The sequence below is a fragment of the Sebastes umbrosus genome, chromosome 16 (assembly GCF_015220745.1).
Source record: "Sebastes umbrosus isolate fSebUmb1 chromosome 16, fSebUmb1.pri, whole genome shotgun sequence".
Classification (NCBI taxonomy): Eukaryota; Metazoa; Chordata; class Actinopteri; order Perciformes; family Sebastidae; genus Sebastes; species Sebastes umbrosus.
In genome coordinates, this window is record NC_051284.1 from 29,663,721 (window position 1) to 29,683,465 (window position 19,745).

Sequence of the window (19,745 nt, forward strand, 5' to 3'; positions counted from 1 at the left end):
TGTTTACTACAACTGGGAAATATATTATTGACACAAGATTAATATTGCGAGGTGAGCACAGATATTGCCTGGGACTTTTTGTTCGTGTAATAATATTACTTCTGCCGAGGAGGTCATGTTTTCAACGCTGTTTATTACTCCGTAGAATATATCAAAAACTTGTCAACAGATTCTGATGAACTTTGGGGCCAAATACAATCCTGATGCAAATTATAAATTCCAATAAAGTTTCTATTATTTCATTTTCTAATATGAGGATTATGCAGCCTTGGTGTGGCATGCACTGTCTGGGTGCTCATTCCTTACTTGCTTAGTAGGTACCTATGTAGACAGAGAGGCATAAATAGATCAGCTATGGGAACAAGTCCATATTATCGAGGCGGCTGTGGCTCAGAGAAGGTCGGCGGTTTGTTTCCCGGCTCCTCCGGTCACATGTCGAAGCGTCCTTGAGCAAGATATCTAACCCCAAATTGCTCCTGAAGGCTGAGCCATTGGTGTGTCAATGAGTATTTACTGTAAATTAGATCCTGATGAGCAGGTTGGCACCTTGCATGGCAGCCTCTTCAATCAGTGTATGAATGTGTGTGTGAATGTTGACATGTAGGGTAAAGTGCTTTGAGTGGAAGACTAGAAAGGTGCTATAGAAATACAAGTCCATTTACCATTGTGCACCTCATTACTTATTTCCAATGGCAATAGGGTTGATTAGATTCTCGCTTTCCCTCCCTTGATTTCTGGCTTTGCTTTTGGGGGTACTAGTAGTAGGGGTGTCCCGATACCAGAAATCTAGTAGTCGATACCAATACCAGTGAATTCCCACCATTCTCAATACCAAATTCGATACCACGGTAAAAAAAAACCCAATAAATCCCATGTAATGTGTACATGTGTCTATGTACTGTTTATCCTCAGATTAGAAGCAGTAGTTTAAATTCACTGACATGGTGACATTTCACCGGGTATGGGCTACCAGAGGTGGGACCAAGTCATTGTTTTGCAAGTCACAAGTAAGTCTCAAGTCTGTGACTCAAGTCCCAACTCAGGTCTCGAGTCCTAAACAAGCCGTATGCGCTCTTCACCAAATGTTACAACAGCATGGTAACTGGATCCAACTGGTGCTCAGTAACGTAACGTTAGTTCTTCATGGTTTTCTCCTGGAACTTGACTGGATGCTGTTGGATTGGTTCAAACTAAGTGGATCTGGGGAGTTAAGTGTAAGATAATCAAATGCAAGTCCCAATAACATTCACCGGAAATAAAGAGTTCAATAAAAAAAAACAAAAAAAAACACCACTTTTCAGAGATTTAGCAATAAACAAGAAAAAATAGAAATACAGTTTGTTGAGTTCAGTTCAGTTTTTTTCCCCACGAGTGAACCCTCTTCTTGAACATAAAGGATCTCTGGATCTCGCTGCTGCGTGGTGCTGTTGTGCGTGTGTGCGTGCGTGTGTGTCAAACTCCGACGCAGAGAGCAGAGGACAGGAGCAGCCGCATTTGACGCTTGGAGGGTGTTCATTTCGTACCCTGCAGGCATCGTACGGTACTGTCGGTACTGTAGAAAACGAGTACCGTCACGTTTTTAGAATTTTGGCATCAACTTGGTACCGAAGTGTCGGTTCTCGTGACATCCCTAACTGGTAGACAGGTTTTTATTGAAGTGTAGCCGCTGTTATTTTGTTATTTAAAAGCTTTTATTACGAAAGGTAAGAGGGGGAGCTGGGGTAGGGCTGCTGAGCAAAACTTGGAGGAGCTGCTTGTCATAATGAGAAATAGCGCTGGTCCACCTTAAAGGTAAACCCACCTTAAGCGAGCCTGAGCCGAGTGGTTTTACTTCACCTCTGCACGGACATTCACTGATTGCTTAATTGAATTTGGTCCATAATTCTACATAGGCTATGTCATAAATACTGGCGGAATCCGGCCATTAGTCTAAATCATTGTTTTCTTTTCTATTTCCCTTTTCTACCTATACCTTCTCCCTCCATCGTCTCTCCATACTTTCCATTTCCTTCTTCACGTCTCTCCATCTCCCTCTTCTTTTCATCTCATCTCTGTATTTCTCTCCTCCTCCATCCCCCCTGCAGCTGATGATCAGTGTTGACAGTGATATGGTAGTCGGGGTCGTGACCTGCAGCAGAGGTCTGCTCCCTCATGCTTGGCTAAGTGTGTGTTTACTTGTGTGTGTGTGTGTGTGTGTGTGTGTGTGTGTGTGTTGAGAGTTTAACCTCCCGGCGGCGGCGTCCAGCCTGCTGCTGTGGACTGAGGTCAGAGCAGGTCAGAACGGAGGCGAGTGATACCTCAGCTTCCTCTCCACCTCCATCTCTACAGCTTTTTACATGTTTCCTATATTTCCATTTTCTCACTTATTTCTTATCTTCCCATCCTCTTTTTATTACTCTCTCTCTCTCATCCCTTTCTTCTCCCTTCCTCGCCTTTCCCACACCTCTCCTTCCATTCCTTCTTATTCCATCCTTTTCATTCCCTCTTTTTCACCCTCTCCATCATCCATCTTCTTTACCACTCTTTCCCTCTCTTTTGTTTTTCTTCATACTCTCCTTCCTGTCAATCTCTCTTTCTCAGTTATTCCCTCCTTCCCTCCCCCTTTTCACACCAATTTGTATCTTCACATCTTGTCTTTCTTGCTCTGCCGCTCCCCCTCACTCCCTTCCTTTCTCATTCATTTTCTCCCTCTTTTTTACCCTCCATCTTTTTATTCTCTTTTGCACACAATCTCCTCTTTTTGTCCTTCTTTTCTCTTCACTTCTTCCTCTTCAGCCCCCGTCTCTCAACCATCCTTTCCTTTAATTTCCTTTTCCATTTTCTCTCTTTCTTTTCCGACTGTCTCTATTTGTCTTTTCTCTCTTGCCTCTCCTCTCCTCTCCTCTCCTCTCCTCTCTCCTCCTCTCTTCTCTTCTCTCTTGCCTCTCCTCTCCTCTCCTCTCCTCTCCTCTCTTCTCCTCTCTTCTCTTCTCTCTTGCCTCTCCTCTCCTCTCCTCTCCTCTCCTCTCTTCTCCTCTCTTCTCTTCTCTCTTGCCTCTCCTCTCCTCTCCTCTCCTCTCCTCTCCTCTCCTCTTCTCTTCTCCTCTCTTCTCTTCTCTCTTGCCTCTCCTCTCCTCTTCTCTCCTGTCCTCTCATCTCCTCTCCTCTCCTCTCCTCTCCTCTTCTCTTCTCTTCTCTTCTCTTCTCTCTTGCCTCTCCTCTTCTCTCTTGTCCTCTCCTCTTCTCATCTCTTCTCATCTCTTCTCATCTCTTCTCATCTCTTCTCTTCTCTTCTCTTCTCTTCTCTTCTCTTCTCTTCTCTTCTCTCCTCTCCTGTCCTCTCTCCTCTCTCTGGTCGGGGTCATGGATGCAGAGCTCCCCAGGGTGCTGGTTATGTAAGAGCTTAGCGTGCTGATGTGATGCGAGGGGAAGTGTTTAGGCGGCCGAGCTGCTCAGACCCCCACCGCCCAACACGCACACACACACGCACACACACACACACACACACACACACACACGCACGCACGCACACACACACACACACACACACACACACACACACACACACACACACACACACACACACACACACACACACACACACACCCTCCTGTAAGCCAGAGCTGCATGCAAGCTGGCATTTTAGCAGAGTTATACTTCTTATTATCTGTGATGTGGAAGCAGCATATCTGAGCAGTAACGCTGACTGCAGCTTCAACTCTCACACATTACACAGAACTATAATAATATAGAATATAACTCACAATGATGTTTTAATACCTTTTGCCATCATTATGTTTAATTCTAATTAATATTTTGTCAGCTATGTTTCTGCACAGCGCCACATCTCATCCATTACGATGCCTCATATCGCCATAAATACAGCCTAGAACATACTTACACTATCATGTGTACATTAGGGCTGTGTGTTGGCAGGAATCTGGCGATACGATACGTATCATGATAATCGGGTAATGATTCAATATATTGCGATACTGTAAGCAAGGGGATATATATTGCCATTTATTAAAATTTAATTTTAGGAAAATTGTCATAGTATAAAGAACACACCAGAAATAAACCATTTTAGAACAGGCTAAAAACACATTTATACTGCTTATAAAACTGCATGGTTTTAGCCCCAAACTGCATGTGATTATCATAAAGTGAGCATGTCTGTAAAGGGGAGACTCGTGGGTACCCATAGAATCCATTTTCATTCTCATATCTGGAGGTCAGAGTCAAGGAACCCCTTTTGAAAATGGCCATGCCAGTTTTTCCTCGCCAAAATTTGGCGTAAGTTTGGAGCGTTATTTAACCTCCTTCTCGACAAGCTAGTATGACATGATTGGATTCCTAAGGATTTATATGATTTAATGTATCTTCACTCCAGCTTTAAAACTGAACCAGTGGCGTTAAAACAAATTTGCATTAATACACTATCGCGTTATCTTTCACAGTCCTGGTATCAATATTTTCTTACACCCCTAGTAGGAGTGTCACCATTTCAATTCTAAATCGGAAATTGATTGAATTAACCTTTTGATCTCAACCATTGAAATCAAAAGCAGGATCAATGATTATCTCCACTATTGTGTTACCTCATTCAGTGATAGATAATGACTTCATATACATTTATTTAAACGAAAATCTTTAAGATTATTACTTTAGGTATAACTAAGAATTGAATGACTGTAATACTGTTTATTGGTGTAAAACTGTCTTTGCACTGGTTGTCTCCGTCTCGTCAGAACACAAACAACAGATGACTTTTTAAATCTTTACAGCACCATAAATTCACCTATTCTACGGGTCCATGGGTCCACTGCAGCAGTCAAACCCTGAAACCTGGCAGCGCCACACATTCCCCTTTTTAAACCCACACAAACGAGACACACGTGCATGAGTGGAAGGAAGGAGGGAAGCAAATAGTGGAAACCGTGTCTGAGGCTGCCTGGTGACCATACGGCCTCCATCCGTCTCTAATAGAGCAATTATTCACCCAAACAGACTGAGAGTGATTATGAGCAATCAAGGCTGTACAGAGGAGGACCACGGAGGGGAATGGGGGAGGGAGAAAAGGAAGGCGAGGAAAGGGGAGGTGAAGAAAAGAACAGGACAGGAGGAGAGCAAAAAGAGAGGAATAGGATAGCAGACGGCAGGAAATGGGAAAAAACACGGAAGATGAGAGGAGGAAGATGAGAGGGTCCCTGAGCTGCTATTAACACTCTGCACAAAAAGGTTAATTAAGTCATTCAAGGAGGTAAAAAATAAATAAATGAAACATGGACCAGGCTGGACGTCGTTCAGCCTCCCGCCATACATCAGACAAGTGAAATGAAACCGGCTGGACGCTCGTATTCAAAGGAGGACGGAGCTAATAGGCCGCACAGCTAAAGACGCTCATTTGTCAACATCAGCGTGGCAGGGCAATGGAGATCCATCTTTGACATGAGTGTGTGTGTGTGTGTGTGGTTAAACCCACCACCACAGATGCAATGGTAGCCATGGTTACGTCAAACGCAGCTCCGGGGTTCGTTCTCATTAAGGAGTTAATTACCTGCTGTGGAAATATTTTTCACCTTCGTCTGACGAGGTCGTCGTCAGGAGACGGCTGCTGTTCTCTCTGTCAGAGAACGACAAAATATTAAATAACTTTATATAAATGAAGTGAGAAAGTGTCGAGGAAGTCAAAAGAATCACAAAATGAATTCGAAAAAAATATATAATTTTTATTTGCATTAGATGTGAACAACTTTGTATGCTTGCCATTGTTCTGCAGGATGTACAAATATGAGTATGATTAGCACGGGTTCTTTTATCTATTGGGTAGCAATTTTACTTCTAAATTTGATATTGACGTATTTCTGCAATTAAATACAGTGTTTAATAGGGGTGGGAAAAAAATTAATTAAACTATGTATCGCGTTTTTTTATAATTACGATTTTGAAATTGATTTTTTAATGCTAGAATCAATATATTTGCGGACGTTACCGTTACTGTATCTGTTAAACTAAAACAAACCACAGCGAGCCAATGACAAAGCGAAAAAAGGCGGCGGGTCAGCGTGGATACGAGCTGCACCCTCACATGTTAAATCCAGCGTGGTAAACAGTACACATCCAGTAAAGGATGGAAACACTTTGGGTTCACACATGCAGGAAAAGCAGAGCTATAGATCATGACTAACGCTGCATGCTAAATATGTCTGAAAATAAGTCCGAAAAAAGCCGAAATATGTCCGAAAAAAAATAAAAAAAGGCTTAAATATGTCCAAAAAAGGCCAAAATATGTCTGGAAAAAAGGCCTAAAAAAGGCAGAAATATGTTCAAACAAAAGTCAGAAATACATCAGAAAAAAAGGCCGATATACATCTGAATGAAAGTCTGAAAAATTTCTGAAATATTTCCGAGAAAAAGTCAGAAACATGCCTGAAAAATGTCTGAAAGAAGGCAGCCGGCCGTCGCTCTCATCTCCGTGGTCAAATGGGCCGATGCTACAACTGTAGAGCACCCATATACTGACATTTATGTTCTCTGCATTGAAACGGCCCCGATGGAGCTGACCATGGATGGATAAAGAGAATGGAGCTGACGGGAGAGCTAGAGACCACTACGTCCGGTTTTCAAAATAAGGCAACTGTATATACAATATACATCTATGGAAATTAGATTGATTGGATTTTATTCACCAGAAGTATAAAACATTACATGTCCCTTATAAATTAAAAAGAAAATACTACTAAATTGTGAGGGAAATGTCTTTATTCTTTGATTTTTGCGTTGCTGTATAATAAATAATTCCTGAAAATGACTGATATATTTGATTTCAGGACATCTTTGACTACATACATGCTGAAAATCAAACATTTTTACTGGATTAATTTAGATATTTTACTTTTTCCCATGGTCTAAGTGTTAAAAAAGTTAACACAAATCACAATAAATCGTAATATCGAATTGCAATACTTAAAAATCGCAATACTCTGTTTGACCATTTCCAGTACTTGTAGTATTTCATGGTACTGTGTTTTATGTGCACCTGTGAAGCATCTTGTAACTTTGTTTTTGAAAGGTGCTGTAGAAAATAAAGTTGACTTAGTAATTTCTCCTTTAACCTTTATTTAACATGCAGATCAGAATCTGTTCATCGTCTGTTATAGAAAAATAAACTTTTACAAAACGACGATCAAATTCACATTTAGCTCAAAATCACTCCTGAAACGTTAATTCTGTCTTTGTCCTGTACCGTTGTCGGCCCTTCCTCTCGCTAACAGATCGAGGCGTTTAGTGTGACGTGTCCCGTTTCTCTAACTGTTGCCCCAAATTTACAACTTGCCCCTCCCTCATCAGCAGCGCTGTATCACGGTGAGGCAGTAAATAGGCAGCGAGTAATCACTGTAAACATGATCACAATAATAATGACGGTAATTGCCTCCACTAACGCTGCCAGACGCTCTCCAAAGCCCTGTTTGTTTTCTGATCCCTCTTCACAGGAGTCATTTTGGTCTAATGGTCCGTTTAATCTCTCTCTTTCTCCCTCTCTCTCTCTCTCCATCTCTGTTCCCTCCTTCTCTTTGTCTGAAATGGAGCGTGCGACACACTAAATGGAGATAATAGAGGCTCCGTTTTGCAGCTAAGAGGGTAATTTGCTAAACTCTTTGAAAACATAATTCTCATAAAGGCATAACAGAGCCGATTGTTCCTTTGTTACTCCATTTGTTGCACGTCTAATTCAATCTGCCGTTGCTGTTATTTTATCTCTTTCTGAGTGTCGTTCTGCACTTTAAAAAGTTCCTAAATGTGATTTCAAGCATCTGAAAACATTAACGCCTCAAACCTGGAAAGTCAAGAGGTATGAGGATGCTTTTTAAAGCAAGAAAAATAAAACAAAATTGACCATGGATAAACAAACTTATATTTCTCTATACTGTTGATATACTGAATGATAAACATGCTGTTTTGTTTTGAGATAAGATAAGGGTAAATAGATGTATTTATTTTGTCAGATATTAACACTTTCCTTTGGTTAAAGGTCCAACAAACAGTTACTCAGTGTACAATAAGTACATAAAACTTTGAAACCAACAGTAACCTGCAACAATCTGAATATGATGTCTTTCAACCTGGGCTGTCAGTTAAGATTAAGATAGTTAATCGTGATTAATCGTATTTCTTATCTGTTCAAAATATACCTTAAAGGGAGATTTGTCAAGTATTTAATACTCTTATCAACATGGGAGTGGGCAAATATGCTGCTTTATGCAAACATATGTATATATTTATTATTGGAAATCAATTAACAACACAAAACAATGACAGATATTGTCCAGAAACCCTCACAGGTACTGCATTTAGCATAAACAATATGCTCCAATCATAACATGGCAAACTGCAGCCCAACAGGCAACAACAGCTGTCAGTGTGTCAATGTGCTGACTTGACTATGACTTGCCCCAAACTGCATGTGATTATCATAAAGTGGGCATGTCTGTAAAGGGGAGACTCGTGGGTACCCATAGAACCCATTTACATTCACATATCTGGAGGTCAGAGGTCAAGGGACCCCTTTGAAAATGGCCCTGACAGGTTTTCCTCGGCAAAATTTAGGTTATGTTTTGAGCGTTATTTAACCTCCAGCTAATATACAGGTCATTAAGTCAGTTAGGGAGAGCATCCACACATTAACACTCCCTTTTTTGTTCATTCGTTTCTGCTAAAATTAGGGGTATATCATCAGCATATTGGCGAATCAGAGATTTAAATAGACACAGATACAATATGACAAAATACATTATTCCTCGCCAAAATTTAGAGTAAGTTTGGAGCGTTATTTAGCCTCTTTCGCTACAAGCTAGTATGACATGGTTGGTACCGATGGATTATTTAGGTTTTCTAGTTTCATATGATGCCAGTATCTTCACTCTAGCTTTAACCCTGAGCTACAACCTCTGAAAGATCGATTGCATTAATGCGTTCCTAAATGAGTGGCGTTAAAAGGAGTTTGCGTTAATGCGTTAACTTTGACAGCCCTACTTTGAACTTGTAATTCTTCTGCTCATCAGGCTCACCTGCTCTGGTGTATGAAGCAGACAGACGTGGGTGATAGCTGTACCCTCATTATCTGTGAGCTCTTGTTAAATCCAGCTTGCTAATGAACAACAGGTGAGGTGCTGAAATATATTCAAGCCCTGATGGTGTTCGTGAATTAAGACTCCCATTAGACAGATGCTTAATCACCTGTAAAGAGCAATAATGTTTGTTTTCCATGCACCTGTATTTACTCTGCACATAGTGTCTGATTAGATAAGTGGTGATTTATCATTTATGATTTATCATCACGTGACTGACACATGAACTGACCTTGTAATTATAATCCATGGCTAGAATTAATCAACCGATTTAAAATAACCAGGCTCAATTAGAGGTGTGGAAATTTCACAATTCTAATGCCTACGACTTTTAAAAGACTGATGTCTGACACCCTCTCACATCTAAAGACAATGGGCCTTATCTTACACCCGATGCAAAGCGGCGCGCAGCACTACTGTCATTGCTAGTTTCAGTCCAATGCAGTTGTCATTTCCACGGCCAGCGCCCATGTCGTCTAAGTAACAAATGTACTTGTGCCCATCTGTTGGTCTTAAAATGAGGTGTGGTCAAAAATCTGGTGCAGTACTTTCCTGTCATTTAAAAGGCGCATTATTCAGATAGTAAGATGCGTCTACACAGGCAGAGAACAGTGTCGGCGCGAGAACAACGTTTTCATCTACAGTATGTAAAGGAAAACACCAAATTGAAGTAGCAGGTGACACTTCAGAATATAAGCGCTCCTCCGGTCACTGACGTGACGTGGGACGGAGGATTTGGAGACGGCGGAGGCAGAGGGTCCACCGGCTATCAGCCACATACATCTGCTCGCACTCTTTCACTTCACTCACGAGCAGATCCGTTTCCTCAGCAGAAAACGGCTTGCTTCTCCAATTTGCCGATTCCTCCTTTTAAATAGCAATGTGCACCTGATTGGTTTAATTCCTGTTAACGCACAAAACACACTATGATTAATTAAGAGACTAAATACAACCCCTTTGCTCCTTGCGCTTTACTTTTCTCCCAGATTATGCGCTGCTTAACTAGCACAAGTGGAGTTGGACACGCCCTAAATGCACTTTAGACCATGCACTATAGATTGTTTAAATAGGGCCCTAAGACTCCATTGAAGACCAGTGTATAGAATATTTTGCATGATATTTTTTGGGTGGGTTAGAAGCTTTTAACAATTAGGGAGAGCCAAACCACTGGTGCATTTAAGCATTTATACTAAATTAAATACAGAATAAAACACAAATTTGCAATATCTCTTGGTTTTTAAATATTAGTTCATCGACCTCCATCACACCGACACCGACTGCCCCGACTTTCAGGCGATCAATATACTGGTGTGACTCTACTTAATGAAAGCGAGACATGAACCCAGAGGTTGAAGCCCAGTTTTTCAGAAAGGACTTTGTAATATTCTGCAGACACACCGCATCACTTGAGAGGCGTTGGAGCGGAGCTGCAGGGCGACTGACAGACTGGCAGGCTGCTTTCTGTTCTCTCCCCCAGGAGGAAACTTGTCCCTAAGTCAAATTAGATCCGCTGACATCTCCTCGGCGCTCGCCTTTTTTCTCGCTGTACGTGTGGCTGAGCCGGCAGTACATCTGAGGCCTCGGAAGACGAGTCGTGGGAACGGCAGCGCCGAGGAAAAGCGTGCCGCGCTCTGTCACAGATGGCGCCGCCGAATGCATCTGAGAACATCATGCTCTGCTGAGGAAGCGTCAAATTGAATTTGTTGGAGGAAAACAGGTGTGCTGAGTTAGATGCTGTCGTTTTAATGTGGCTTTCAGTCTCACACACACATACTCACTCACACTTCTACTCATGTGAGCGCACACACACACACACACAATGCAGTTAACTCAGACTTTTAAATATTTCATGGAAGTATCAGTAAAAAAAACCCAACCCAAAGTCTCCTTATTGTTTACCTTCAACACTTCAAACCTCAGTCAGTATACTGGCTACATTTGTGAGGACAAACTGGAGCAGTGAATGTCAACAGATACAGTTTATTTACCAGCCACGACAGTGAGTCTGTGTGTGTGTCATCATGGAGACACCGACTGTAGCAGGAACTACCACAGAGGAGGTTTGAGTGAGCGTAAGTTTGGAGCGTTATTGAACCTCCTTCATGACAAACTAGTATAACATGGTTGGTACCGATGGATTCATCAGGTTTTCTAGCTTTAAAACTGAACCCACTACAACCTAAAAATCGCAAGTTGCATTAATGCGTTAAAGAAATGAGTGGCGTTACAACAAATTTGCGTTGCCGCGTTATCACGTTAAAGGGACTGTTTGTAACTTTTTAAGCGTGTAAATGTACCGGGTCGGGACACATGCGGGCTCACATATGCGCGTTCGCGTGTGGCCGCTGTACTTGTCTCCTCTGCCTGCTCGCCTTCACTCAGACAGCGCGTGCATTCTCGCGTACTCGCTCCACCTCTAGACGTGAACGCGCGCTCACTCCACACTGCAGAAGAGTTAGTTTAGCTCTGAGAATATCTAGTGAATGTGCAGTGGACGTTTGTGCAGAAATAACTGCTGCAGCTCCTCCAGACCAACAGAGGTTTCCCGTGTCTTGTGAAGTGACGGGGCTCTGCAGAGAGAAACGTTACTGTCTCGTTACTGACCGGGTGCCGGTGTCTCCCTCCGGCTGCGGGTGGAGATGACAAGTTACTCGCTGCAGAGCTCCGTCACTTAACAAGACACGGAAAACCTCTGTTGGTCTGGAGGAGCTGCAGCATTTATTTCTGCACAAACGCCAAAACGCAAAAAACCAACACTCTTGTCAAAAGTGATTCATGGAGAGACCTTCGTCTGGTCAGCTAACATTACTGCCAAGCAGCTGAAATATAGAGTGATATTGTGATTTTAGCTGACGTGTGTCGCCTCACTGTGTTGAGCGATGCTCGTTCATGTCTATGATGGAGCGAGCAAGCGCGAGCTCGACGCTGACTTTCGTTGATTTCACGGCCACAGGTGTCGCTGTTAACAAGCATTTCTGAAAGTTTCAAATAGTCCCTTTAAGAAAAATAAGGAGAGGAAGATGAAAAAACAAATGATGTAGAGCATAACATGAAAACATGGCCGTTACACATCCTCCTTCTACCTCACACCTTGTTGGTATTCTGCGGCTCCAGCAGCCGCTTCAATACGTGTCAAGATTAGCACGCTCCCGTGAGTCGGCCAATCACGGTTCACGGTACATGGCTTGCCAAACTGAATCAGCCAATCCTGAACGGGAGACGAGTCTGAGTGATGAAGCAGCAGTTGGGCTCTGACATGTGTGTGTGTGTGTGTGTGTGTGCGTGTGTGTGCGTGTGTGTGCGTGTGTGTGTGTGTGTGTGTGTTTTGCATCCTGTTTGTATTGTGTGCATGTGATGTGTTTTCTCTTAAAATGTGCATTTCTTCCCATTTCTATCTTTCTGTTTGAATATTATGTGTGTTCTTGTGTGTATTTCCTGGCTCGTGTTGTATATTTTGTACATGTGTGTTAACGCATGAATGCTTCTGTGTATGTGTTATTGTGTGTGTGTGTGTGTGTGTGTGTGTGTGTGTAGCCTGTATCTTGTGTGCGGCTGTCTGCCTACAGATGGGATGTGTCACATGCTGAGTGGATGGGCGTAGTGAGGCGGTGGAGGGGATGGATGGGTAGATTGGTGGGGGTGATGTGGGGGGGAGGGGAGGGTTTGGTCATTTTAACGTGACTCAGCGTTCCTCTGACCTTCACCGTACGACTGATGTCTGAAGTAGCCGGAGGAGGTCCGCTTCAAAAAGGCGTTATGAATATTCAACGTTTCCTCTCTCCTTCCTCCACCAGGCAATCCATCATTCATAAACATGCCTTCACAGCCGGGTGGAAGTGTGTGTGTGTGTGTGTGTGTGTGTGTGTGTGTGTGTGTGTGTGTGTGTGTGACTCTCTGTGTGTGTGTGTGTGTTTCCTATTTTTGCCAAATGTGCTGATCGTACGTCAGAGTGAAATATTCCCTGTCAGGGTAATTGAAGTATTCAGGTCATTTACTTAAAGGATAATTCTGGTTTTATTACAGTTTGTGTCCTTTTTGTGTAGTTTAGTCCATCATCTCTGTCAGTTAACAGTTAACAGTTAACTGTTAACAGTTAACAGTTAACACTGTACTCACACAGTATAGTTTTATTTCGTTTATTTACGTCGCAGATAGAATTAGTTTTTTGGTAGATAACGGAGAACACTTGAACTGCATACTGACACTAACTGTTTCTTCTTCTTGCTCTTCTTTTAAACTCCTACCTGCAGTACAGGAAGCCAGAGATAAAACATCTCAGCAGGAGTCTGACTTCAGGATCTGTGTCTTAAATATCTTATTACGTTTCCTAAATTGAACTCTGTGGTGAAATATGTTAACAGAGTAAAATATAAGTGTGTGTGAACTGCCTTTGGGGGTCCATTTGTCAGCAGTACCTCTGCAGAATAACAGCATGTACCTGTGTGTGTGTGTTAGTGGTGTATTTGCATCCCCTCTCATTGCGCTGAGCGCCGCTGCAGCTGATCTATTAGCTCAGTAAATCTTTGCACACAAACAGAGTAAAAGGTAAATGTGTCCTCTCATCACAGTAAACAGAGCAGGAGGAGGTGAACATGCAGCCGCTGCTATCTCTGGCTGTCCAAGACAAAATAATAACACCAATTCAAACACAATAATCCCGCTCTGTATTTAGAGATAAACACGCACTGTTTCCACCTCACCTTTATTTTCAGCTGCACTTGACACAGTACGTGACGGTAGAAGGTACATTTCTGTACCAATTTTGTACCAATTTTCAACCAATATTGACCTCAGGGACTGAACAGTCTGTTTACCATCTCTACCTCTGCTAAATGGGTAAATCACCAAATTGCATTTTTACATCATACTGTACATTAAAGGCAATGGATGTATCTTGGAGGATGCTTTCAGATGTGTAATCTTCCTCTTAGACGCTGTTCTCCAGAGAAGAAGGAGAGCAGATGATGATGTTCAGTCAGTAACTCGCTGCATTACTGAGGGATTTTACTCTGAAGGGATGAGTTTCATTGATTTGTGTTAGAATAAAGCCAAAAGCAAGATAGGGCAATGCTTTATATACAACTTATCATTTCTTAGGAACTTGAAATGTCCTGTAATTTTGGATAATTCCAGGAATCTGAAGTGTAACCTAGAGAGTGTTTTAGTCAATGCAACTCACGAAGGTAAACATCCAGTACAATTCAAATACAATTATGGATAATAAAGTTTCTAATTAATGAATGTCAAGCTGATTTGATAACATTTTACCACCAGAAGACAGAAAAACACCAAACTGAGCTGACAGATACTCAACCACTATCTTATTATGGTTTATAACGTTGATCTTTCTAGCATGTTAGCAAACAACTGCCACATCCAGCAGACACAGCAACATTATTATCGCAGTTTCACAAGCGTGTCGAAGAACTACGGTGGCCTAGAGCCGGGCGATAACTCCATTTGATCAATTCATTTGAATTAATGGTTTAGGACGATTTTTTTCTTTAACTTGAGTAATTCCGGTACTGAAGTGCCACCGCTTCCCTGAGCTCCCAGAGTTCAGAGTAGGCACAACACAAGAGTTTTCTCCAGCGTCCGACCTCGAGCAAACCACTGTCCACTGTGAAGTTAGTCTAAAGTCTGTGGATCTTCAAAAGCAGCACGACAAATTTATTCCAGCGTCCGGGCGCTGTCCCGGGAACTGAACCACAGCGGAGGAGATCCATGGACTTCTATGTTGTTTTTATTTGTTTGTTTATTGGTCTACATATTAGAACATTTGGTTTTATTGGTTTTATATCGCAGTAATTTATTTGATGTGATTATTAGGGATGCACCGATACCAGTATCGGGTATCGGGTCTGATACTGTGCTTATGTACTCGTACACTCGTACTCGCAAAACAGCTCCGATACAACGGCACCGATACCACTTTACGGCAGCGTGACGGGCCGGTGGTGCGCCCGACCCCGCGGGACGGCCCTCACTTTTATTGCGCCACGGGGTTTTGCTTGCACCATCTGACTCGCTCGTGCGTTACACTATTTGGTCCGTGTTTCAAGACGGGTCGGGTGGGTTGCAGACATCGCCACTTGGCGCATCTTACGTGGGCCGAGCCCCGCCCTGGGGGCACGACGCGGTTGGGGCGCACTGAGGACAATCCGCCCCGGTCAACAGTCACACCGGGAGTAGGGGGCTCCGTCCCTCCACGGTGGGGAGGGAGGGCGCAGCGAGCACTTTGTCCACGGCCCCGGGAAGCCCTCCGCCTCGAGCCTTTCCAAGCCGACCTAGAGCAGGTCGCGGCGCACCGCCTCGTATGCGGGACTCCCCAGCCTGCCGTGTGTCGCTCACACCCTCCAGCTGGCTGTTAACAAGGGCACAGAGAAGTACTCGTATCGGTAATCGTATCGGCGAGTACCCAAATGTAAGTACTTGTACTCGGTGCATCCCTAATCAAAACAAACACACAGCGACAGTGAAGCATCTTTTCGTTGATTTCTAGTGAAACAGAGTTCAGCGTGGACGCAGCTTTAGTGGACAAACGGAGGAGGAAGAAGCTGAGTCATGTTCCTGGTCATGTGTGACGAGAGCCGACGCGACTGTCAGGGCTCATGTGTGTTATAGTTGTGCAGTTGTGGAGGGGTGATGCCTTTTTTTACAGGCACACGTGTGGTCTGAAAGAGTCTGTACACTGTGTGTGTGCGTGTGTTTGTGTGTGTGTGTGACAGGAGATGAGTGTTTCTGTGATATTTATGCATGTGTCTGTAAATGTGACATGGAGATGAGTCTGTGTCTGAGAATGTGTGTGTTTTATTACTGTGTCTGTGCATCTGTTTTTGTAGCGTGTGTTGGGTTTTTTAATTTCTGTGTGTGTGAGTGTGTGTGTGTGTGTGTGTGTGTGTGACACAGATAGGTCTTGACAGCATGCAGAGAGCTGGCACACGGCTGTCCTCTCCTCCTCCCACAGTCCTGTCTGACACGGTAAACGTATCCTCACTTTATGTCTGTATTCCCCGGTGAGACTCAGGACGACTGCTCAGAAACACACACACGCACACGCACACGCACACACACACGCACACACAACCACACACACACACACACACACACACACACACACACACACAGCTTTCAGATGGTGCACGGCTATGAGGAGAGACCCTGGAACGAAGTGACGGAGCGTGGACTGTAGTCTGTCCTGTTCAATTCCCACATCGCCATCACAGCGAGAGCATTGCTTTAATGGAGACGGGCATCTCTGGTGAAAAAAACAAAACCAGAAAAACCTCCAAAAGTCCTCAAAAGTTCAACTCGATTTTGGATTGGAGAAAAGATGGGTTGGCTTTTCCAGCTGACATGCAGGCAGACGGGGAGGACATGAAAAAAGCAGCCTGTTCACACGTAGTGATAGGGCAAAGATTTACACCAAAAGGGCAGTAGGGCTGCTGTCGTCACGTCACCAGAGACCCAACGATACGATGTTATCACGATACTTAAGTCATGTTACGATCTTATTGCGATTGTGAACATTTCGTGAAGATATATTGCAATTTATTACAGTTTTTGCACTGCAAATTATGCAGTTTGTCAACATCTGTTTTATCTAATAAGATAAAGTTTTCACTCCGTTCATCTCAGAGTTTTCATTCACACATCTGGAGGTCAGAGGTCAGGGACCCCTTTGAAAAAATGCCCATGACAGTGTTTCCTCGCCAAAATTTAGCGTAAGTTTGCAGTGTTATTTAACCTCCTTCGTGACAAGCTAGTATGACATGGTTGGTATGAATGGATTCTTTAGGTTTTTAGTTTCATATGATACCAGTATCTTCACTCTAGCTTTAAAACTGAGCCCGCTACAACAATAATGTCATGATGTCATTCATTCATTAGCCCAGATTTGGACTAACGTTATCCATCGAACCCACGTAATTAATTCAGTTTTTTCTCGTACTGCGACTTTTTGCAACACAGAATAATAAAACTCATCGGACTCAGTGTGCGAGGTTTCTGTGTGTCTTTTAACGGATGGCAGATTAAAAAAACAAATACGAAAAATACGGATTCGGTGCGCAAAGACCTTTAGTGTTTAAAGACATCGGTGCCGTCTCGTCATCGTCTCGGATGATCATATGTCGTCATAGTTTCCGTTAAAACAAAAACAAAATTACCACCGTTTGGGAGTCACCATCAAAACCCAATAGAAGTACTGCATACTGCTCTCAGCCTGCTGCAATAACACAATGTAATGATAACATTAATGATCCATAATGTTTCTCTGTGTGATGAATAGAACAGATCAAACATTACCAGGAGCTCTGCAGCCGACTGGAACACTACACTGCTGCTCAGCTCCAGTTTAATCTGCAGAATGTCCAACACAGTTTGTTTCAAAGCTACGGCTTCATTTAGATCTTCTCTCTCTCTCTGTGTTTTACCAGTTTCTCCTCTCTGCGTGTGAAAATGTAAAAGAAACAGCTGCTTAAAAGACTCCCTGAGACACAGAGATGAGCGACTGCTCTGAGGTCAGTCTGGATGCTTATTATGGTGTTAACACGTGTAGGCTTCAACGACTAAAAGTACTCGTTATGTGTGGAGTCTCAGAAACAATAGCAGGTGTTGTGTTGTGTGTTCTCAGCCTTCTCACTGCCTTCTCAATGTTTTCTAACCGCTGTGGTTCTGGTAACCTGAGGTTAGAGCCAAGAGCTTAGCCGCTCCGTTAACACATTGATAAAACTACATTTTCAACTGTTACGCATCCATGAAATATTTTACACATGAATAACACAAGTTCCACTGGTGGAGTTTATTGACCCCCTTTCAGTGCTCAGAGCTAGACTCTGCTAAACAAAAATCATTTTGCATGAGGGCGGCACGATATTGGAATAAAATATATATATTTTGTTTTCTGTGATATAATATATATTGTGATATGAATAAAAATAAGTACATGTTTAAAGTAGGGCTGTCAAAGTTAATAATAATGCATTACCACAAATTTGTTTTAATGCCTCGAATTTCTTTAACGCAACTTGAGATTTCTAGGTTGTAGCGGCTCAGTTTTAAAGCTCGAGTGAAGATACTGGCATCATATGAAACTATAAAACCTGATGAATCCATTGGTATCAACCATGTCATACTAGCTTGTCATAAAAGAGGTTAAATAACGCTCCAAACTTACGCTAAATTTTGGTGATGAAAAATTGCCATATCCATTTTCAAAGGGGTCCCTTGACCTCTGACCTCCAGATCAGTGAATGTAAATGGGTTCTATGGGTACCCACGAGTCTCCTCTTTACAGACATGCCCACTTTATGATAATCACATGCAGTTTGGGGTCAAGTCATAGTCAAGTCAGCACACTGACACACTGACAGCTGTTGTTGCCTGTTGGGCTGCAGTTTGCCATGTTATGATTGGAGCATATTGTTTTATGCTAAATGCAGTACCTGTGAGGGTTTCTGGACAATACCTGTCATTGTTTTGTGTTGTTAATTGATTTCCAATAATACATATATACATACATTAACATAAAAGAAGCATCTTTGTCCACTCCCATGTTGATAAGAGGATTAAATACTTGACAAATCTCCCTTTAAGGTACATTTTGAACAGATAAGAAATTAACTATGGACAATACTGTGATTAATTGCAAATCAATATTTTCATCGTGCATCTTAAATGGCTACTGCAAACTTTTAGAGACAGTTTGTTGCTCTAACCCTCCTGTTGTCTTCGGGTCAAATTGACCCGAAGACAACAGGAGGGTTAAACAGGCCAACTGATGATAATGAACAAGGCTATTATTTGACAATAATGTTTTCTTGTCTGGCTATTATTAATAATATGAGCATACTTTTGTTAATTTTTCATGACCTAATGTTGAATTTCTGTGGATTTATCCCTCCTGTTGTCTTCGGGTCAAATTGACCCGAAGACAACAGGAGGGCTAATTGAATAACATGCTCCTGCTTTAGTGGACAGAATCTGACATGTGAAAACTAATTTTCAATTCCAGCTAAACGTTGAGTGCCTCCCGCTGTGAAACAAGTTGATAACTGATTTTTGGAAGCAACCATTAACTGTAAGTGAAAATCCGATATGCAGAGTGTGGTCATGTGCTTTACCCGTTGCAGCTGCATATGTTCATTTTCCATTTCCTCACAGACATGCTGTTCCAATTATGAAAACTGAAGGGCACTGTGGAATCTATTAAATCCTCCCGATGTATTTTCTGCTGAAACCAGAATGACAAATCGTAAAAAGCAGCTCAGTGAATTTATTGGGATATGACTGGATGTTCCAATATTAACCGGCACATTCTGGCATGTAAGTCCCGTCCCATTTATTGGTTTGTTTGGCGAGCGGTCTCATATGTTTCCATTATATTTCTATATAACGCTGTTATATATCCTACAGCACTACCAGCGAGCATTCAGATCTGTCAGTTGTGTGTGTGTAGCTGTCTTGTAATGTGTCAGCAGTAATTAGCCCAGTGTGTTTGTGCGTGCAGCCTTTGTACTCGCTGATTAAAGTGATTGTGCTGCTGATCAAAGAGGATCAGGCAGGAAGAGGCCGAAGCATTACAGTCCTTCCCTTTTATCCTCTCCTAAAAAATCCACTGTTGAAACTTCCTGT

The 19,745-nt window shown here is 42.6% G+C and overlaps 1 long non-coding RNA gene across 1 annotated transcript in view; it reads left to right on the forward strand.

Annotated features, from left to right (window-relative positions):
* Window positions 1-19,190, forward strand: part of LOC119474803 — a 56,035-nt gene extending 36,845 nt beyond the window's left edge. The window contains exons 2-3 of the long non-coding RNA XR_005203664.1: window positions 16,020-16,091; window positions 19,126-19,190. This is a non-coding gene — a long non-coding RNA (uncharacterized LOC119474803). The remainder of the gene's footprint in view (window positions 1-16,019; window positions 16,092-19,125) is intronic.
* The last annotated feature ends 555 nt before the right edge of the window (window positions 19,191-19,745 follow it).